At 40.2% G+C, this 23,847-nt stretch overlaps 1 protein-coding gene across 1 annotated transcript in view; it reads right to left on the bottom strand.

Annotated features, from left to right (window-relative positions):
• Smc2 (structural maintenance of chromosomes 2) overlaps nt 1–784 on the bottom strand; it is a 46,852-nt gene extending 46,068 nt beyond the window's left edge. Inside the window, exon 1 of the mRNA XM_021660989.2 lies at nt 633–784. The gene's annotated coding sequence lies outside the window, so the exon portion shown is untranslated. The remainder of the gene's footprint in view (nt 1–632) is intronic.
• Between the last annotated feature and the right edge of the window lie 23,063 nt (nt 785–23,847).

Below are 23,847 nucleotides of genomic sequence, written 5' to 3'. Positions count from 1 at the left end.
CCATTCAACCTGGAAGTCATCATTTTTATCACTACTGTCCACTTTTCTAGGCTTGTGTTGCACTTTAGTAATAATGGAAAGAGACTATTGATTATATCACATTCCATTCTCCTTGCCACAAATTCGCTTTTCTGGCATTGGAATAGATACTCTCTTTACTGCACAAGCCTTTGCGTAAATGTCACCTTAGATGAGGACTTCTGGATCTCCCTAAGTAATAGCTCACAAGCACTACCTCTCCTTCCCTTTTCCTCCAAAGCAGTTAAAGATGACACTAGACAACATATATCTGTCTATCCAACTCATCCTAAATTCCGCTATGTTCACTGCCTACATACATCCTTGAGTCTCTGAGCGCTCAACTCTGAGGACCCGCGTAGTTAGCGGGCATTAAGGACCAGATGAATCCATTCAACAGTCTCTTTTTATGTTTTAATTCAGTGTTCTCTCGCTTCCCCCAAACTTGTCTTGACTCGGCTTACGGATGAACAGCAGCTGCCTGAGATCCGACCTCGAATCCCGCAATGCCACCCCCCCGCCCCATCTGCCATCTGTACAGCGGCTCGGCCAAGGGCCGCACTAGGTGCCCGCCACTCCTACCCGGCACGCAGGCGGAGAGCGAGGCCACCGACCTGTATTGGGGCGCTACCGGGTGAACGCCAGCATCCCGGCGACAGACGTGCCCAAGCCCAACCACCGTGCCGGAACTGTTCCTTTGAATTTCGGCGCGAGCAAAGGACCCCACCTCCCAGGCGTCTGCCCTCTGTGGTGCCTAGTAGCTTGCCTGACTGAAGCGTTTCAGCATTTGCCCCAGGTAAAAATACAGAAACGACACAGCGACAGGAAATAACGGTTTGAACGGTGAACGGTAGGGCGCCATAACACTGTGGGCAGGAAAAGTATAAATGAAGGTCGGTCGTGCTGACATTGCGTCGGGCGTGCTCCAGGCAGCACCTTTTCCTGGTTTGGGCCTCAGCGAGCCGCTGGCTCCGCCCACTTTCTGGTCCTTTCCGGCCACCCGCTACCGTCCGCAAGGCTCCGCCTCCTCTGGGTCTATTCCCGCCTCCCTTCCTCCTTCCTCCCCCACGCTGCCCATCCTCGGAAGAGGTTACAGTGTGGAAACCGAAACCGGTTAGAAAAGTGTCCTGAGGCTTCCTTTTCTCCGGGCTATTGAGATTACTGAACAGTGGTGGCTGTTGGAGGAGAAAGGCGCTGGCTTTGAAAAATCAAAACAAAAATGGTTCAAGTTTCCAGAGGGGACCCTGTACCTGCAGTACGTGGCGTTGGGTAGCAGGTGCCAGGCAAATGACCGACCTAACCGCTCAGGAAATTTTGCTGAAGCTTCTTACCACAGTTAGTATTTACAGAGTATTTAGGTATCTGTGCTTCAAAGGCTGTTAAAAAAAAAAAAAAAAAAAAAAAAAAAAAAAAAAAAAAAAAAAAAACCTTATTAAACATGTAATGCTAGTGTTCTCGTTTGTTTTTGTTTCGTTTTCTGCAGATAAGTACATAGAGTCACTAGGTTAAAAGGCTTGTAAATGAGACAGATTTAGTTTCCAGGCACCCTAACTACAGAGCGTGTGCTTTTTTGTGTTTTCGAGACAGGGTTTCTCTGTATAGCCTTGGCTGTCCTGGACTCACGTGGTAGACCACGCTAGCCTTGAACTCACAGTGATCTGTCTGCATCTGCCTCTGCCTTCCCGAATGCAGAGATTACTGGCACACACCACTGCGCCTGGCTGGATTTTAACTGCTTAACAGCTAACATGCACATATAAATAAATACACACCAGATTTATCTGTTTTGGTCCGGGTTGCCTCACTCGGGATGATCTAGCTCCATCTACTTACTTGTCAAATTCATTATTTTGTTTTTTTAGCAACTGATTAATACACTGTTGTGCAGATGTATCACATTACATCCACTAATCTGTTGATGGGCATTTAAGATATTTAATCCAGTTTCTGGCTTCTATGATTAGAGCAGCAATGAACATGGATGAGCTAGACTAGTAGATAGAGAGTGCTTAAATGTGGCTTTATCATGGAATGTCTTGTTTTCTCCATCTATGGTGATTGAAAAGTTTTGTTAGATATAGTAATCTAGGTTGTCATTTGTGGCCTCTTAAGAATCCTCAGTGCATCTGTTCAGGCTCTTACAGCATTTAGTCTTTATTTAGAGTCAGGTGTAATTCTAACAGGTCTGCTTTAAATGTTACTTGATCTTTTCCCTTGTAGCTTTTAATATTCCTTCTTTGTTCTGTACAATGTGTTTTTGTTATGTGCTGAGGGGACTTTCTTTTTTTAGTCCAGTCTATTTGGTGTTTTTATGCTTCTTGGACCTTAACAGGCATCTACTATTTGTGCCTTTGACCTGTGTTTTGTTTTTGTCCCCTATTTCTGTTATTCTTAGATTTGGTCTTTTCATAGTTTCCTATATTCTTAGATTTAATTTTTTTTTATTTTGATAGAGGGATCTATTTTTTTCTTCCTATCGTGTGTAGGCACTTTTGAAAACACTTTGTTACTTGGGGTTCTTTATGCCTCTACCTCCCTACCCAAACAAAGAAGGTAGAAGGAAAAGGTGACATAGACTTCTTTAGACTTAGTTCTGGCTGATTAGGATCCTTGGGTTCTTTGGGGGCAATACCAATCTCAATCGTCATGATTCCAGCAGCAGCAAACAGCAAATGGCAGCAGCAGACATCAGTGGAATGAACAAAAGCCTTCTTTCTCCTTTGTCTGCATTTGTCTCCTTTGGTCACAAGCTAGGGGCTATCTGGGTGGGGAACTAGGGACCACCTGGATGCGTTGCCAGGCAGCGGCATCTCTCAGGTGCAAGCCTGGTTACTTTCTGCAGCAGGGCAGGTCTGTCTCCATTTGCCCACTCCTTTGTCTAAACTTGTACCCAGAACTACAGTCATGTTGCCCCAGGAATCAAATTTCAAATTTTGGACCTCTCATTCCCCCTTTTAAAGAGAATACTGTCTAGAAGCCTGGAAACATGTTCAGACTATTTAACCTAATATTGAGGGACCTTCTTGATCTATCATTTCAGCTTATTAGGTGGGATTATGGATGGAGGTTTCTTCTTCTGGAGCTGCTTCAGCGCTGATAATACAACTGTTGGCATCAGGGGCCAAAGGCTAGGCAATGGGGCAGACCTCAGAAGCGTCTGGTTAGTTAGGGAGCAATTATGTCAGCTTTTACCAAGTTCAGATTTCAGTTTTCAATCCATAGCTGATCCCCAAATAGATTCTGTCAGCCAGGTGAAAATCTGCTGAGACAAATTCAGACTAGAGACAGAAGATAAAATTTGTCTAGGAATTAGGAAAAGTGAGGAATACCAAAACCAATGGAAAAACTCATCAAGGGTTCGTTTGAGTTATGCCAGAATCAGGTGTCATGAGTTTTTTGTTTCCTGAAACTCATATTAGCATCACCATAGCATTGAGTTCCATACTTTAGAAAAACAAACAAACAAAAAACAAACAAACAAACAAAAAAAAACAGTTAACAGGTGTCTACAAGACAGCAGAAGTAGTCTCATGCTATTAAGACCTAGTAAAAACTGTGGCTTTTGGGTAAGATAACACATCAGCCAGATGCCTTTAGCATGATGAGAAGCACCTTTAAATCTCCAGAAGACAACCAAAAGGAAACTAAAATCTCAAACTTGTACTGGATAACAAGCAGTGAGTGCTCCATTGGCTTAACTGAACTCTATTGATCAATGTTGTAACTCTGAACTTCTGATATCTAACAACATAAACATAATATTAGCGGGGGTGGGGTGGAGAAATCTAAAATATCTCACATTTTCCTATATCATTACAATTTACATTCACATACCTTAAAATACATACTTAAAACCTCCAAGCTTCCTTGCATTTACCAAGTTTGAAACATTCTTTTGAGACCCTCAACTTTATGACCCCCAAGTTATGAGGATAAATTTCATATATCCTTAGAACTTATATAAACTTTACATCTTTATTTCCAGTTGTTCACTGTAAGACACAGGCAATTAACATGAAGCTCGTGAGCAAGGCAAACCTCTTTGCCTTTTTAAATAAAAGATCTAGTACCTACCTAGTAGTTCTAAATAGCTAATGAACTGATCAATGAGCTAACAGTGGATCTAATCGTCTCCTCTTTGGCTGCAAAGCTACCATTAGTTTAGCTTAGCCATCAGTGTGATCAGAGACCTGAGTAGGATAAATTATAAGCCAAAATGTACTGATATATGTACCAATCAAAATGACAGTGACGGCTAGTCAGTCCACCACCTAGGCAGTTGTTTCTGGTTCCTGTGGTCTCATGGCATCATAAACAGAGGCAGTCCAGCCATCAGGCACAGAAAATGAGAGGCTGTTTCTGTGAAAAAAGATCATGAGAGACCAACCTCACCTCGTCTTCAGCAACGTGAAACAATGACTCTCTAGGTATCCATAGCCTTGTCTACTGTTTAAGCTGGGCCCTAGCCGTGGGCCAGTTAAGACAGTCGTGCCCACTGATTAGCATACCACAATCCAGAGTTGAAGTCATATGTGCTGAAATCTTCTTGGAGACCTTGGGGAGCTTCTGCCACGATTTTGGGACTCTGTCATAATAAGCTTACACACATTAAATGCCATTTCATCAGATCTCTGACAAGCTTTAGGGCCAGCATATGAGTTACTTTTTGTCTGTCTCTATCTGCTCTAAACTCCATTTTAAAACAGAATGTTATAATCTCTAATTCTGGCATATTCCTTAGATAAGTGTTTTAGAACCATATCTATTTCAAGTAGATCTACATAGCAAACTTTGTAGTTACCCATCCTATGATTAACCTTGAAAACATAGTTAAGAGACCAGGTAAAACTCAATCTTGTAACCAACTGTAGTCATTAGCATAACTTTAAATATATTTCTGAACTAAAATCAAAGCAAAACTTTCCATCAAATACAGTTCATAGAGGGGCTAGCAAATCTTGCTGACCCTACCACATTGCATTAAGACTGAAAAAAAAAAAAAGCTTAAAGGACAAAAGTTTCACTTATCACTAAACAGGGAACTGACCACAGCTGGCAGCAGTCAACAAACATGGCAGTAAAACCATAGTTCCACCCTTTTTATCCCTGAACCACCATGGCGGCTAGCCACGTGCTGTTACAGGCTGTGGCCGGCAATATGAAACATAGCCATTAGGAGTGGCTGATGGTGTTTTTGCCACCTCCCACGGTATAGCACTATGGCCCATTACAGTTTCCCCTAACCAAGTTCTAACACTGTAATCAAATAAATTTTAGAACCAACTGCATAACAGAACAATATAGAACAATTTTAAACTGTACTTGGATTATTCTGGCCACACCAAGCCTATCAGCCAGAAAGAAACAGCATTAATCCATTCACTCAGGAACTGGCAGTCAGATACACACTTCAAATCATTCTGTTAATCTGAACAGACCTTCATAAGCCAGGGTTGTATCACACATACATCATACCACAAAAACACAACCCTGAATTGTATATATGTATATATACAAAATCCCTAAAGACATTATTATAAAATACCTGATAATCTTTAAAATGTTTTATAGACTTAAACATACTTTAAAAAAAATCTGTTTTTCCATTATCAAAATAAAGTACCCATTTTTTAGGAGTGAAATCACAAAGCATAATTATAATTTTAAAAGTCAAAACCAAATTTTACCAGTGCAAACGTTCCAACCTCTAAAATCAATGCCAATTTAAAATGAGACTTGTCTTCTTAGTCTAAAAGGAAATAGGATGATAAACAGAATTCATTACGACTAAGAGGTCCTGTAATTTTTTTTCTTTGCCCTGACCCACACCAGGTAGCAATTTCAAGACGGCAGAGTCACACCACAAGGCATAATAAGCCACATGGTTGCTATTTAAAAACATTTGTGCTTTTATAAATCTTACAAACATATATGCACACATATATATTTTCTAACAAGAGTTTTAATTTAACCTTTAAACATATCCAATAACTCTTAATCTATAACCAAGACATGCAGAGCATATTAACCATTTATGATCAGTCAAAAACAAACATGTAACGGCCATACATACATTTAAACAGACAGACAAAACTTTTCTTATTCCATCCAGCCGTAGTTTCAAGCACTTTGTCCCATCAGCCCAGGCAGCTCTTGGCTGTTCTCTACCTCTCCCACCCCAAACCATGCTCCTACCAATGGCCAGAGGTGCCCCAGATTGCAGCGTTGGGATCATGGGTTAGGCAAAGCCACCATGGTGCACAGCTGTTCGGTCACCTGCCTACTGAGACCATCATAAACAAGCAAACAAACCCATAAAAGAACAACACAAGAAAACAATGTACCAGTAAAATGCGCACAGAAAGAAAGGAAGAGGAAGGAAAAACCAAAGGAGTAGTGGCTCATCTCTCAATGGGCCCTCATCCCTGTTCCTTTTGGTGTGGCCTGCCCTAAAATCGGGCTTGGAATGGGTGGTCCAGCACCGCCACCTAGATGAAGGTACACTCAGTGGCAGCCTCTAGCTGGCAGGGAGTGGTCCTGGCCCCATCCTCACATCCCCTCTCCTACAGGAGTGCCTGCTGCTGGAGTACCTTCAGATTCCTCTGCAGCAGGAGGTGGGGAAGCAGAACAACCTGAGGGTGGAAGGGTTGGGAGGAATAGGGAGGGGTTAGAGGAAGTCTATTCTGTAGCAGCTATCACAGTCCAACACACACAAAGACCCACAAACACGAGAAACAAAACAGAGACACAAACACAAAGTATCTGCTCCAGATCTGATAAGAAAAATGAAGCTAAGCACTTGGCCACCGTTCGTGGCAGAGAAGGTGAAAGTGGCACAGAGAAGTTAGGAGCCAACAGGGTCTTGTTTCCTCTATCGAAAATTCCTCCAGAAGAGAATCAGGATCCCCCTCTGGGGGAGGCACGGAATGTATCCCATGAAGGTTTTACATAGACACAAAGAACAAAACAGAGAGACAAACAAGCACCAACTAAGTGGCCATGTAGCCTTCTGCAATCTAAGCTCAGACTCACGGACCTTTAGATTTCCGCTCTGGTTTCCCTGCCATGGAAGCCAAAAGCACAGAGAGGAGAGGAGATGGTGGGATTTGATGTCCATCAAAACTCTCCAATTGGCAGGTGGGTTCTCTGTCAACCACTTCAGGGTCAGGAACATCTCCCAGGCCCCAATGGCTATGACCCTCGAGTGTGTCCATTCCTAGCCACGTCTTGCCATTTAAACCAACACCTCGAGGCTTTTCAGAACAAATTTTCAGAACAGAAAGCAGACACAAACACGGACACTGCGACAAAAAACACTCACCCGCAGGTACTGGACCCTCCATCCTGGGGACCTGGGAAATCTCGGAATCTCTGTAGGACCTCCAAAAAATGCTGTGCCTTGATCTCAAGACTCCAAAAGACCACCAGGAGTTGAGTCCATTGCAAAACACATGAGGGTTTATTCAATACAAGCTCGAGCCCAGGTCAAAAGATCCTTGTTGAAGCAGGAGAGGAAGGCAGCCCTGAGGTCCAGGGGAACAAGGTTTAAAAAGGGCAAAACCACAAGTGGGGAGTTTTCAAGTCTTGGTGTTACATAACTGGGCAAGGGAGGTTGACTTTTAAAGTAATTGGTCTACTATAGACACCAAGACCATGGATGGTCTTGGCCCAGCCATCTGGAGGAGATCTGATCATGAGCAATGCCTGGAATGTCCTATTACATGCTGATTTGTCTATTGCTAGGGAGAAGGAGCTAGTAGCACACTCTGTGGTTATTTTTTATAAGCAGGGCTATGTGACTTTGGTCACAAGCTTGGTGCTATCTGGATGGGGAGCTAGGGGCCACCTGGGTGGGTTGCCAGGCAATGGTATCTCAGGTGCAAGCCTGGTTACTTTCTGCAGCAGGGCGGGTCTGTCTCAACTTGCCTGCTCCTTTGTCTAACCTTGTACCCAGGACCAAAATCATGTTGCCCCAGGATTCAAATTTCAAATTTTGGACCTCTCAGTCCCACACCTGGTACTAAGCCAAAAACATATTTACATAACATAACTGTTTTTAAAGAAACCAAAACTTCCATTACAATCATCTTTCCAAACCTGAGATTCTCTCCTCCCTCTCTTGTATTCTGCTGGTAAGGCTTCCTCTGGGGTTCCTGTTTGAGGTCTTAAATTTTTCATTTTCATATTTCCCTAAGTTTGAGTTTTCTTAATGATTCTATTCCTACTTTCATGACTTAAACTGTTTTCTTGCTTTCGTTTCACTGCTTGTTTTTGTTTTGTTTTTATTAATGGGTTTTGACTTCATTTTTTTTTTTTTGCTCCATTAACGGATTCATTCATTTTCAGTTCTTACCATATTCATATTAGCTGTAAGTCCTTGTCCTTGTGCTTCAGATGTTGCATTTCTTGTGGCCTACTGTAGTATGATTGCTAGGTTCTGGTGAAGATATTGTTTTAGATGTTATTGACTGTTTTTATACTGGTGTCTAGATACCTGGGTTTGGAATGATTGTAATTATAGGTGTGTATATCTTGTTTTGTCTTTGCTGTTTTGGTTTCTAGTTGGGTTTTTTGTTTGTTTGTTTGTTTTTGTTTTTGTTTTCCTGGCTCTTAGGAGAGTATGGTCAGTGTGGGTTTCCTGGTAGGGGCTACTTCTGAATCCTTGTTAGGTGTGCCCTGTTAGGTGTTAATCACTGGGGATCCTGGATAGAAAGTATTTCTAGGTATTAGGCAGACTGGGAAGGAATAGGGGGAATAGGCTAGATTTTGGGGTGGTAAGGGGACCACATGAAGGAGGAAAGCTGAGGCTGCCTATCGGGAGGATCTTTGGATTCTCCAGGGAATAGAGTCAGAAAAGGCAGGTCCCTAGGGGTAGGTGGTCTACTACAAGCCTGGGGAAGGGACTAGAAAATTTACAATGGTGGAATGGAGGAGAGTGAAGATCAACTACCTGAATCCCAGGCCAGCATTGGCCAGCAGGTTTTCAGGTAAAGGATGGCCCTGGCAATTGGAAGTTGACACAAAAGGATGGGGTGAGGAAGCAAGGGAGTTCTATGATTGTCTATGGAGTCCCCAGGGAATAGAGGTGATTTGGCAATACAGGCCTTTGCATGTGGCCTGCTGGGATTTAGCTTTATAATGGGGGCTTTCATTGTAGGTAACTATCTCAGAGTTTCTTTTTCTGTTTTGAAACACCATGACCAAAAGCAACTAGGAAAAGGAGAATTTATTTCATTTATATTTCCATATCATAGTACATTATCAAAGGCAATCAAGGCAGGAACTCACACAGGGCAGGAACCTGGATACAGGAGCTAATGAAAAGACGACAGGGGAGTCCTGCTTAATGCCTTGCTTTTGGGTTAATCTACTTTTTTATATAACTCAGGACCACCTTTCCAGCTTTAGTATCACCCACAATGGGCTTGGCCCTCCCACATCAATTGCTAATTAAGAGAATATCCTGCAGGCTTGCCTACAGCCAGATCTTATGGAGGTTTCCTAAGTGAGGTTTCCTTTTCTTGGGTAACTGACTAACTTCTGTTAAGGTGGCAGAAAAACTAGCCAGCACAGTGAGGCACAAAAACTCAAGGCCTACGTATTGTTTTAATATAGTACATTGAGTTTTTTTTTTATAACAAAATACTACAGACCTCTTATGAATAACAGGAATTTGTTGTCAATGGTTTGTGAAATCTAGGAAGTCCAAGAACAAAGTACTAACAGAATCAGTGAGTGGTGAAATCTACTTTCTAGTTCATGCTTAGCTGTATCCTTATCGTCCAGAGCAGTAGTTCTCAACCTGTGAGTCACAACCCCATTGCAGGTTGAACAGCCATTTCACAGCATCAAATATAATTGTATGGTTGGGAGTCACCACAACACGAGGAACTGTATTAAAGGGTTGCAGCATCATGAAGGGAAGTTGAGAACCACTGGTATGGATACCTGCTTTGCCAGCCCTATTTTATAAAGGCCGATGAATCCCTAATCAACTGTCCCAAAGGTTCTATCTGCTAATTCTATTGCTTTGGATTTAGGATTTCAGAATGTGAACAGTCTTGGCATTATGGGTATGTATTTCAACGTTGCCTTCTTGGATTTACGGCAATTTATAACTGGTTTTAAATGGCCCAGAGTAGGTCTTCTGTTTTGAACTTGTTTTCCAACTTTAGCTAAGTTTTATGCAATTTTTGTTACATTGTGCAAGCAATTCACCTGGCCTGCCCTTGGTGACCTTTAGAGCCCTGACAACATCCTATGTTGCATCCTGCATCCTCTGACATCCTCTGCATCATCTGGGCCAGTCTGCCCCTACCTCTCCTTCTTGCTCTCTTGCTCTCCTTTCTTGCTCTCTCCCCTTTCTTCTGCCACTATATCTGTCTGTCTGTCTGCCTCTCTGTCTCCTTCTCCATCCTCTATCTCTATCTCTATCCAATAAGTATGTTCCATACCAGATCTGTCGTATGTGCAGCATATTTTTTTAATAAATCCCAAAAGTTTTGTTTAAGGATGATTACATCTATCTATAATAGTATGCTCGCTCCCTTCTTGTGGTATCAGCCAATTTGTCCTGTGAAATTAGCTAACATGGCTTTAATGAAGACAATTTGTCTGCTGCAATTCTTAGAGCTCTTGAACTCCAGTGGGTTCACTTATTTATATTGCCTCTGTTGAATTAGAAATTTTTACCTTTGGTTCTGCTATATTCCCTTGATCACTTTTTTATGAATATGGAATTTTAATTTTTGAACAAATCTAATGTGGATTTTTCCAAATTGTATAAATAATTGTATAAATTTTTATCCCCTAAATAGGGAATAATTTATCAGTATTTTGGCTACTTTAATAGATAAATAACTAGGTGATATCCTTAAGTTAAATGGATAAGAACAGTTAAGTATACTTTTTTAAAATTCTATCTTATTTGCGTTGGTGTGAGGGTGTCACACCATCTAGAACTGGAGTTACAGACAGTTGTGAACTGCCATGTGAGTGCTAGGAATTGAATCCTGGTCCTTTAGAAGAGCAGACAGGGCTCTTAACTTCTGAGACATCTCTCCAGCCCCTAAGTATACTTTTTTATTTTGCTGTATCTATCCTTTAAAATGATTGATTTCATTGCTCATACTCCCCCTCTGCCCTGGTGTTAATCCCCTTCTTGCTAAATAGTCTTCCTAAGAACATTATTGTTTTTAAAGAAAATCTACATTCCACATACAAACATATAAGACGTTAGTTCTCAATCTTTTTAATGCTGTGACTCTTTCATACCTCATGTTGATACCTCATGTCTTGGTGACACTCCAATCATAAAATTGTTTTGTTACATAAAATTACTTCACAGATGTAATTTTCCTATTTGTCTGAATTGTAATGTAAATATCTGGTTTACAGGATTTCTGATATGCGACCCTGGTGAAAGGGTCATTCAACCCCCAATGGGGTCACATTCCACAAGCTGTGAACCCTTGAGAAAAGAGAAAACATTATATTTGTCATTCTGAGTCCTTTATTTCACCTAACAAGATGATCTCATATTCCATCCATGATTCATTTTTTGTATGGATGAAGAAATCTAAGTTAACATACAAAATAGAAATGTGGACATCAGTTTATTGTGGTACCATGAATCTATCAATGTACTTTTTCTGGATAAGGACATGGAGGTGCTTACTCCCATCAGAACTATTTATTAAAATTGCTCACAAAGATTGTAGTCTTATCAGCTTTGGTCTTGGTACATTCCAGCAACAAGAATTCTTGCTAAATATGGTTGAGAGGGTCTTGAGAAATCACTAAGGGGTGAAAAGTTTATGGCTTTGCCTTCTGAGATCACAAGTAGAGAATGAAAAGGCACAAATCTGGTGACACTCCCTAATTTGTAGAGGAGAAGAGTGACAACAGACTACTGAGTAGATACAGTGTAAACGTCATTGTTCTTTCATCACCATGGGCTAAACACTTACATGTGCTTCAAACTGTAGAACACTAAAGAGCTGGTAGACTTTCAGTCTTCATGCGGGAAGCAACAACATGAATACTGTCAAATGGCTGCGGTGCCTATTAGCATACCAAAGCACTTGCTGGTCAGAGAGGCAGAGAAAGCATCAAGCTCACCTTCCTCCTCAGCCAACATCCCAAAAGGAAGGAACTCTCCTTCTTCATTGCTGTCAAAAACCCTCAAAGTGAACCTCCCTCCCTTCTACTTCCTGTGTATCTCTCTATCCATGCTCCTGATTTCCTCTTACTCTCTATGGTTTTTCCCCCCTATGTTCTCCCTGTCAGCTGGTTACTTGCCCCACTTATGGTTAATTTTATTTAGTTTAACTAGAAATCTCTTGGATTAAAGGTGTTTACTAGGGCTAGCCACACCACAACTAGAAACATGATTTACTAGTAAACAACAAAATCTTGGGGTTCACAGTTGTGATCAAATATCCTGAACAGGTTTTTGTGTTCATGAAGAACATCCATGGTCTTTGTCTTGGTTTTGCAGACCCTGAGTTACAGGATTCTCACATAGCTATTCCTAAAACCCAGTGATTTATTATTCCATATTTTCACTTTTTATTGATGAAAGAACCAGGCCTGACCTCCCCCACCATCTACCACACCCAGAAAACAACCAGTCCCAGGAACTAGGCCATAAGTCACCTATTCCAGAAAGAAGACAATGAAGTCCCCTACCCAAGGAATAGCCTGGTAATTTTTAACAATCACCACTAGCAATGGCTAATCAGTGGATACCTGGAATTTACCCAGGTGTTCTTTACAATAGAATGAGTAAAACAATTACTGTTTGGCTTGGCCCTCTCGGCAAACAATTTCCTCCAAACACCCATTGACATTTGCAAAATGTCAATCAATCATAAAACTGCCTAGCTGGAATTTCCCAACCTCGATGTAAACCAATAAAAACCCTCCTTTCCCTGAGCTCAGGGCTCTATTGTTCATCTGCTGTGTAGGTGAGGGTGTGGGCTCAAGCTTGAGCTTGTAATAAAAAGACCCTACTGTTTGCAACGGAATTGGCTCCTTGATGATCTTTGGCGTTGGGATCAGTAAGCAGGCACTTCTCCAGGCAGCCCCGGGACCTGACAGACCAGTTATCAGGCATTTGAAAAGACACCCAAACCACCTGCTGACCACCTGGAACCACCCGCGCATGCCCCGAGTCACCCTATAAAGAGAACAGGAGCCCCCCCTTCTCTGCCTCCTCTCTCTGTGACCCCTTTCCCCTTTTCCCTAATAAACCTCCCACGTGGAACGATCTCGTGGTGTGATGTGTGAACCCACGTGTAACCTCTACAGGCTCACGTTTCCTAACATTTGGGGTCCAGGAGACTTGGGCATAATATTGGCTTATAGGAAGAGTTACCTGTATCATTTCTCTTTATTTTGTCATGCCCTTTCCTTTTATTAGGATGTTTATTGCCTCTTTCTTATTTTTTCTTGTTCTTCCTGTCATATTGACCCCTTATTGCGATTTTTTTTGTCTTGTTTTTTTTTTGTTTTGTTTTTAATCATTATCAGACCTGTCTTTTCACTAGTTTTTTTTTCTCTCTTGCCTAACTCAGTTCTCACCAGACCCCAGACAGACTTTGCACACATATTTTTTCCCAAGATATTCAATTATTCTTCCTCACTTGTTATAATAATTTGTAGGCCTCCACAGTCAGAATAACTTCTCTTCAAATGCTAGCTTCAATTTTGTTAAAGCTCTAAGACTTGGTAGCAGCTAGTCTCTAGTTTGTTTGTTTGTTTTTGTTTTTATAGCTTGAGTATTCATTTTGTTAATCTCAAAGATGAGAGGAGAAAGACTACCAACCCAAATCACCATGGTCAAATTAATCAAAGCCAGCAATTAGTTAAAGGAAACTTCTAAAATTTTGTGTACATGGGCTGCCTTCCCCCAAGCAAGGGTTCCAGATAACAGCATTGGATATGAGGTAGACAAGTTTTTTGGAGTTTAGAAGTAGAAGGTTTTTAAATGGGGGATTTGGTGGGCAGAATAGGTTGGGTTACAGAAGAAAAACATAATCATTACAAGCTATTCTCAGGACCTCCTGAAACAGAGACATTGTTGAAAGGCGTGCATAACCAGGTGTTGTGCCCGATCCTGGAGACCACCAGGAGCTGAGTCCATTGCAAAAGACATGAGGATCTATAATTGCAGCTCAAGCTGGGACTCTCGCAGACACCAAGGCATGGGTATCAGACTGAGAGCCTAGAGCTCAGAACTGACAGTGATTTATATGTCCCAGTCCTTCCCACCGTGTCCAAATCAGGGCAATCCATCATGGCAAGTGTCCTGGTTGAAACACAAAAGGGGATGTTGGATTTTAAAACGATTGGCTGTGAGAAGGCACCAAAACCACTAACAGTCTGGCTTCCTTTATTTGGCTGTTGCTAGGGGAGAGGACTGATCTGGGCCAGTTTCCTGGCAACAGTATCTCTAGTGGGTGGAAAGGAATGCAGTAAGACTGGTTCCTCTCCTCACAGCTGGCTCAGAGGTCTCAAGTGCCTGCCTTTTGTTCTTTAGGCTTGTGCTTTAAACTTTAATCAAATAACTAAAACCAACCAATTTTTAATTCTTTGGTCTCTCAGAGGTAGTCAAAACAACAGGTGGTTATCTAGTCTTTTGAACCAAAGATGGTTATAAACAGATTTTTGAAGCAAAGACATGATTCCTGGAACAGGCAGTACAGAAATATTTGGAGTTAAGATTATAGGTGGGGCATAGCCTGGTTATTGAAAAATAGAGGTTTAATCATAAGCCGACCTAGTTTATCTTTAATATAAAATGGCTCTTAAGCTTAAGGTAGAGGCAGGGTTGTTCTTCAGTTACTATATCAGGTATGACATCTCTCTTCTGTAAACAGCTTTGGTGAGCATTTTAATTAGGCTTGACCTCTTTGTGCTGAAATGCCTTTTATTATCTCTCCAACTATATTTCTGCTGTCTTTTTTTCTTCTGATTTTCATTTCTTGTTCATGAAGTATTGTTTAACTTTGATATCCCTGATGTATGGATGTTTACATCTCCATCTCCCTTTTTATAATCACTTGTATATTCATTTAATTCTTTATTCACATCTTTTTATGACATATATTCCTTTTGTGATAGGTCTTTTTGACACACCTCAATGTCAAACACCTAGTGAAAATGTACCAAACATTGGTTAATGTGAACAAGTTTATATTATTTGTGTGTGTGTGACAGGGTTCAGTGAAATCGCTGAACTAGGACACTCTGTGGGTATAGAGAAAGTTTAGTTGTGGAATCAAACTACTGCAGCTGATCTCAGAGGGTGGCTAGAAAGAATAACAAAAAAGTGGGGAAAGCTTCATCAATCTTAAGAAGGAGTTAGCTGGGTGGTGGTGGCATTCTTTTAATCCCAGCACTTTGGGGGCAGAGGCAGATAGATCTCTGTGAGTTTAAAGCCAGCCTGGTCTACAGAGCAATTTCCAGGACAGCCAAGGCTACACAAAGAAACCTGTCTCAATGAGAGAGAGAGACAGAGACAGAGACAGAGAGACAGAGAGACAAAGAGGGAGAGAGAAGTAGGGATGCATGGGAGCCAGAACAACTTGGAAGTTGGAGCAGTGGGAGGTGGGGTGAAGACAAGACCAGCCTGAGGACTAGAGTAGGGATTTTGATCTGTTACAGACTTGTTTGAGTTCACTGGAAACTAGATGTCCATTGCTGGTGGTCGGCTGCCTCATGGCAGATAAGGGAAGTAATGGTTTTTCTTGACAAACAGAAATCTGCTGCAGAAGATTTCTGAGGAATGCTGAGTTTAGGTTTTCATTTACTTGCTAGCAATCATATTTATCCAGTCAGAGTGCAGCCTGAGCTGAGCCCAGATTGTCATTTAGGACATTTTCAGTGGCACTGCTATTTTGGGGGCCAACTTTGTACCTGACAGTGTACAAAAAGTAAAGACTTGGAATATACTGAATACTGAAATCCATAATATAGTTCACAAAATATTCAATATCTGAAGGTGCACCAAGTTAGTAATAATGATCATTTTTCTTAGATCTTATATTGAAGACCTTGAAAACTCCTCACTGGCTAAATAAACTGATTGTGTAAATGCCATCAATGGCTACTGTGGCATCCATAAAGCTGCATCTGCCATAGAATAACATTCCAACTTTATGCTGTAGAGAATATGCTCAGCACCATATTCTTCTCCATGTGCCATTTTGTGGGGGAGGGCAAAACAGTAAAAACAAGCTTCTCCTATGCCAAAGGACAGCTCCAGTTTCAGATTGAAAAAATAAAATTCTAAACCAGGCATGATGCACACACGTGCAATCCCAGCACTTAGGCAGAGGCAGAAGGTTCAGACATTCAAGGTTATTCTCTACGACATTTGAATGAGTTTGAGGCCAGCCTGGGAAAACATCACTTTGTCTCAAATAAAAATCAGTAAGAATGGAATACAAGGCTTACCTCACTGTAACACTCTAACCCACCTGTGCTCCTTTATTATATGTACTAACTCCTGCTAAATGGTCCACTTAGGTTATTTCCCTACTTTCTGTTTCTTTCATGTTGTTTATATAAATTACACTGACAAAAGCAACTCAAAGAATAAAAGGGCTTATTTTAACTCAGAGTACAAGTGTGAAGTCAACCATAGCAGGGAAGCCTAGGCAATAGGAGCTTGAAGAAGGTGGTCATATGACATCCACAATCAGGAAATAGAGGTAAGTACATATTGGGCCCAGTTCCTTTTCTAGAACACTTACTTGGGTAGTTAATGGTCACAGCCAGGAAGTATTGTCCTCAGTGTCTAGATCATTGAACTAAAGTCAAAAGTATTCAAGATAATACCTCATTGGCATCCCTGGGAGTCCTCTTGTGAGTGTATTGTCAACAGTGGTCTTGCCTTACTAGTATCTGGAAGTCTAGAATCCAGCCAGAATGATGGCTGATGAATGTTTATTGAGTGGGCAAGCAACTACATAAACATAGTCATAAAGATAGTCATAAAGATGGTCATAGTCAGAAAGTCTTTCCAAGCCTCTCAGCACCTATTCACTGTCCATATTTTTCAGATGGTAGTTGGTGGGTTTCCTTTCTTCCTACATTTAAATTTCTTAGTGATTATCTCCAGACTCATCAAAAAATAAAGTGCATGGGAAGTCAAAACTTGTGTTGATCACTACTTCCCCTCCCTTTCTCATTCCAACCTTGTCTAAGAACATTGATTTCTGTTTTACCTCTATCTATCTTTGGGCAGATGACAGATTGAGAATCCATACACTTCTGCTTATTGCCTTTAAATCTCTACTCTCCTTATCCATAGAGAGAGTGGTTTTGCCCTTTGGACTTCAGAACACGATTGGGTGCCATCAATACTTTTTTTTTTTTTTTGAAAAAATAATCTGGGGATTTTCTTTTTTTCCTAAAAATGTTGCCATTTGTATTTACAGTTCTGGTGAGAGCATTGATACCTAGTTCTTTTTATATGACTTTTCAGTAGTTAATGAAAATTATGTCTTCATGTTCTTTTTGCTACCTCAAGGAATCTTCTCCTGATCTTCCTTGGGTAATTTCTTGGGGAAAACACAAGCTTTTATGAAAATAAGTAATAATGTACAGACCTAGTATAACATAGGTACATGCATAAAAGTCAATACAGTATGATATTAAGAAGGCAATTCATTTATTTGCCTATGTGTCTAAAGCATTTTGCTTTGCAAACAGAATGTTATTATAAATGTTATAAACTTAAATATTTGTTCATATAATTTTTATAAAAGCAAAAGCTTTTTGAGACTAAAGTTACTTTTTTAACCTACTTTAAGATAAAGAATGATGTTTATGCTTGTAAATATCACCATCCATCTTGGGGAAATGTAAATTAATGTTATTTTTAGACTTATGTTATCTTATTTATGATTATTATTAATAGAAATTGTTGGGATTCAGACCCATGACAAGCTGCTGAAGTACCTATTTAACATATCAAAGTGGACCTGGCCTCCAGGTTCTTCCAGCATTCCTCACTCTCTACCTGAACTTTCCAGCCCAGGGGTAGGGGTTTCCTCTCCCCCAGAGGTTCTTCACTATGTAATCCAGACATTTTGGTTCTATCCCTCTCTCTGAATTTCTCTTCTCTCTCGGCCCAGGTGCTTTCTCTCTCTGCCTCACCTCCCCTGCTTTTCTGTTTCCCCATCTTCACGGTGACTTCCCTGACCGCCTCCTAGACATCAGTGAACACACCTGAAAGCTGCCCCCAATAAACCTGCTTATATATACTTTTAATTCAGCATGAGTTGGCTTATTTCATCAACAGAGAGAAAACCTATGAGTAATCTTGTGTTTAAAATCACTAAGTTCCAATCACTTTCCCTAAACCACTTCATGAAACACTGTTTTACTGTTTATCACCTCTGTTTTATAGATGAGGAAGTCAAGTCTCTGATCTAGACATTGAACATGGAGCCCTGACAAGATGAAAAATCCATCCATTCACTCACAAGATATCTGAAACCTTACAATGTCAGTGAGCCTTAAAAATTTCTGCCACATATACCTTACATTCTAGTCGATATCAGTTATTACTGTTTTAAAGCACAGGCGTTTACAGTAATCTTAGGCTGCCCTTGTAGTGGCTATTAGCCTGAATACTTCTAGCCACTGCTCTTCCCATGTGACTCCCAAAGCCCTCAAGTCACCGAAACCCCAACTGTTTCATTTCTCCAGCTGGTTAGATATTTTCAATCTAGTGTGTGTTTACAGTTGCTGCCCAAGCTTCAGACAAGAGCATAAAATTGGAACTGTTGTGAACACTGTAGAATTCTTATTGTAAAAACAGTGTTCATTAAGAATAAAACCCATAACAAGTTAATAGGCAGCTATACATATCTTTCTAAAAACCCAATTGAATGTAGTATAGGTAGCAGTGCTGAGTAAGGGAGAAAAGACAAGAAGTTCCTATTAGTGCTGTTTGGTGGCATCTTTTTATACAAAAATATGTCTGCAATTCTGCTTGGAAGACTAATTTGGAGTAATTTTTATTTTGTATATTTTATGAGTTAATGGGATCTAGGAGTATAATAACCTGGTGAGAACTTTTCTGCAAATGGCAACGAAATTAGTCTTATTCATGCAACTCATAAATAAGCTATAATTCAGCATTTTATGTAGAGAGAAAAATAAAACCAGGGTCATGCTGTTTAAGAGGATAAGGGAATTAAACAGAACACTGGGGGATCCATAGCAGATTTATGATGAAGATACATTCTAACTGGAAGCTTAATTGTGATTTAAATTACAGGTCAAGCTGTGCAATGTGTTTGCTGTTTAGAGGAAAATCTTTGGGGAGACAGAGCCTGCTTGGTTAAAGAGGAAGCAGGAAGCAAATGAAAAAACAGAAATTGAAATTTCAAGCCACTTTAAGTCAAATCGTCCCCGAGTTTCTAATGATGGCTCTTGTGAAGTTGTCTTGTTTCACTTTGTTTTTTCAAGAGCAGTTATTTCGCCTGACAGCAGCAAAAATGATGTAGGCAGCCTATCTGCCAGCAAACTAATGTGGGAACCACAGATAAGGTATTCTCAGCCTTTGTAGAACCATGACATCCTATCATTTCAGGCTGACTCACACGAAATGAGCAAATTCTGCAGATGGAAGGGCCTTTGAAGAATTATAGCCACTCATTTTCACAAATGGGGAAATTAAGGCTTCTGGTGATTTTCCCAAATTTGCTTTTTATCTCATGTAACTTCAGGTCTAATGAGGCAGTAAAATTTGTGTGAAAATAATTTTCATTGTAAGTATGAAGAAATTGCTTTCCAGGAAAATAAAACTTAAAACAACTAACCCAAGGTTGGACTCTATAGAAAGGGTTTGGACTAGGGAAAAACAACAACAGCAAGAAAACATGGCAGCCCAGACTTCTTGACCAGTGTTACCTTCTTCCTTGGTAAAAGTCTTCAATAATCAGTAGCATGAGCACCACACACAGTGTAGTCATAGCTAGCGATGAAGTCAATGATGGAAGAACAAAGGACTGAGAAGAAATTGAAATGACCTGTTCTATTTAAAGAACTGTTAAATCTAGACATTATTTCTTATTTCACTTTTTAAGAATGCTGTAATCAAAACATGTGTGTATGCAATTTGGAATATGTAAGATTACTTTCTAGATGAAATTCTTACATTTATTTTATGTTTAAGAGGAAAAAAAAAGAACTGAAGTAGAGAATAAGACTAAACTAGCCTTTCTTAAAGCTTTGTGACTAACACAGGAGAAACAGTTTACAAAAAAAGATGAGAAGAGAGGAGATAACCTATTTTACAAAACACCGCGTCTGCTTGCAAAATAACATGGAATGCACAGGATTAGGGTTATCTCTCTAAAACCTCAGAAAACATGTAAAACCTAGAATATTACTTCTACTGTCTCAAGTATGCTTCCATTTTTATTTTTTTCCCCTCCAAACTGAGGAGCAGTCAGCTCTACCATCATCCATTTATAGAGCCATTCCCTTGCATGCAAATCAAACTAATAAAATGCAAGAATGTCCACAAAAGGAAACTTCCTAGAAGGACTTTCCTGGGTGATAGATGAGCTGGATCTTTATGCGAGATAGGCTATTTCTAGTCGGAGACAGAAATAGCAGCCAGTCTTATATACCGTGGTGGACAAAAACTGATCTAATAGTTCTAATAGGAAATGACTTGGTGTCGCGTTTTCCATCCTATTATTAGAAACCTATGGGGTTGGGGAGATGTTGTGAAGTGCCTGTTGCATAGGGATGGATACCCACATTAGGATCTCCAGCACCTGTGTAAAAAGCCAGGTGCAGAGGTGTGAGCTTATAACTTTGTTGCCAGGAGAAGGGGTCAGGTGAATCCGGGGGCTCTATTGTCAGCCACTAAAGCAGAGACAGCAAAACCTAAGTTGAGTGAGAGAACTTTTCTCAGAATATAAGGTATAGAGTGATAGGGAAGAGAACCCAGTGTTAATCTCTGTCAACCACATGTGCATGTATGTGCACACATACATTTAAAAAAAATGATAAAATAGAAAAAGAAATATATATTGCTCATATAATAGATGCTACGCTGCAGCCACAGAAACCCTGCAGGGACCGGTTCCTTTAGGCTGAACGTGGATTGATGACTGACACCTGACTATTGAGTCCTTCCACAGACCTTGCCTTCACCACCCCTCGGTGGTGATCCACATCTGAGACTTTTTGATGTAGGCCCTGCTTTCTCCACTGCAGCAGTGAAGTGTTCTCCCAGCAGCCCCGCTATCCCCATCAGGTGAGGCCTTTGTTCTGATAGCAGTGAGGTTCAAATTCTCCTGCTGACCAATTATATCTTCTTCACTTGGGCACAACTGTTTTGGATGACTCTCCCAAGCAAACTTTCCATATAAAATTTCCTCATCGATTCTTTACCCGGAGGAAATCATCAAAGACAACTCCATATGTAATCTGGGATATGATTTTAACATAATTTAATGTAGAGTTTGGAAAGCCTAAGGAGTGCATATGATTTAGCCATTAGAAATGTTATATGGTCTCTATGGTAACAATTTGGCATCCCAACTTCTGTGCTGAATTGCTAAAGCAATTTAGATACCACTGATAAAGAATTGTAATGCAGAGAAATTGTACCTGAGCTGTGATCTGTCTGCTATCAAGCTTTGCCAAACTCATCAGTCATCGGTCGTCACTAAGTGCATCAGTCAGGCTATTTCTGGAAGTTCTGCTACAGGTGGAGGGTAGATGACTAAGTAGCAAGGGCTTAAAAAGCAACAATAATTTGTTTTCTATTGACGGTACCTTTCTGTTTCAGTCGGAAGAGGGAGAAAGTATTTCTGGTTAAACACTAAAGACTCAGGGCTAATGGATTAGCCACTGAGGAGCCTGAGAGTCTGTGCTGCAGGAAACAAGAATTCTGGGAGGCTTTTGAACCGTAAATCAAATGCTCCACCCAATGCGATACACATCATTCAACTTTTAATTCATTGCAACTATTCACCACATGGAGCTCAGAAATCCAAAGCCCAAATGTTCCTGGATGGTGAGGAGTGGGCAGAAACTGAAGTATTTGAAACATTGTTGGAAAACAGAAAAACTTAAAAACTGACAACTTGAAGATAAACTAGGGTAAGGCAATAGTTGAAGTCTCAATTCAATTAAATAAATGGGGAGATGGGTCATAAAAACCGCTAGTCCTCCCTTACCAATCAAATTATGTTTGTATTTTTTAAATTTATTCTATAAATATGTTTGAGGTACTGTTTATTTCCAAAATACCATAATGCTTTCAGGGCATGACTTTGAAAGAATCCCTACCCTGTCTGTTTAAAGACATTCACATCTAGTTGAAGATACGGGATATTCAGATTATATAGGGCAGGCAATAAAGTAGATAGTGGCTGGCTTTGTTCAATAAGAATAACTTGGGAATTAAGTGCCAAGTTTCCATTTTTGAAGCTAGAGAGGATGAAGTTGTTGTTCCCACAAATATACTTGGAAATACCTTTTTAATCTGAGTCAAACAAAAAGAGTAGACTAAGAAAAACAAATATTGCATTATTGCTTTTTAAAATCCACTTGTTTTTCATTTTCCATTTTCCATTCAAGAAATTTCTATTTACATTTTATTGTGGTTAGGATAAATAATAGTAAACTGGGAGTTAATATCATTCTCCTTGAGGTTAACAACTTGCTTTTTGGTATTCTGTACAATCGGCTCCTAGCTAATGAGGATTTATGGTGATAATTATAATAAATTGTTCCTTTAATGCCTCTTAAAGCTTGTAAAACAAGTTTATACATACTATTAATGTTATTTCCTCAATATGGTTAGATGTAAAATGAGTTCAGGAAGCTTAGAAAATATTTTCATATGACTTGATAGGCTAGGGTCAGATGGAAGAGGAGGAGGACCTCCACTATTCATGGACTTGGAGAGGCATAGGAGGAGATGAGGTAGGGAGGGTGGAATTGGGAGGGAATGAAGAAGGGGGCTACAACTGGGATACAAAGTGAATAAACTGTAATTAATACAAAAAATAAAAATTTAATTAAAAAAGAAAATATTCTCATGTAATAGATCAAGAAATTGAGTCAGAGAATTAATATTAAATTATTGTTGCAGCTATTTTGTATTTGTAAACAATGTACCCTAAAACAATTGTTTAACACAATAGTTTACTCATTTATTTTGCTCACTGAAGATTTGCTGTGTCTCAATCAACATTTTTTAAAAATATATTTTAATCATATTTTCCTTCTTTCAACTCCTTCCAGGTCCTTCTACTTGATGCTTTTCCCTCTCTTAAACACAAAGAACAAAAATAAAAAATCTACAACACACACACACACACACACACACACACACACACACACACAAAGCCAACATGAAATCTAATTTCTGTTGGCCAACTACTCCTAAGCATGAAGCCTACCCTGAGGTGTCACTCCATTAGAGAAAACAGGTTTTCTCTCTCATGATCTAACAGTTTCAAATAGCTTCTTGGCTATGGTTGGGACTTTGTGCCCACTTCCCTTTCTTCACACTCTGATTTTTTCTGGCTTGAACTTGTGAAGGCCTCATGTGCGCTGTCACAGCCCTTGTGTGCCTCAGCTCTGTTCTGTCTAAAAATTGCTGTTTCCCTGGAGTTGTCAACCATCTCTGGCTCTTACAGTCTTTCTACCCTTCTTCTGTCTAGTTCCCTGAGCCTTGAGGGGAGGAGTGTGATAAAGACATCCCATTTAATGCTGAGTGCTCCAAAAATCTTTTACTCTCTGCACATCATTCAGTTGTGCATCTCTATGTTAATTAAA

The sequence above is a fragment of the Meriones unguiculatus genome, chromosome 3 (genome assembly GCF_030254825.1).
Source record: "Meriones unguiculatus strain TT.TT164.6M chromosome 3, Bangor_MerUng_6.1, whole genome shotgun sequence".
Taxonomy (NCBI): domain Eukaryota; kingdom Metazoa; phylum Chordata; class Mammalia; order Rodentia; family Muridae; genus Meriones; species Meriones unguiculatus.
Note: the sequence above shows the minus strand (reverse complement) of the source record. Positions and strands in the feature narration are given on the sequence as shown.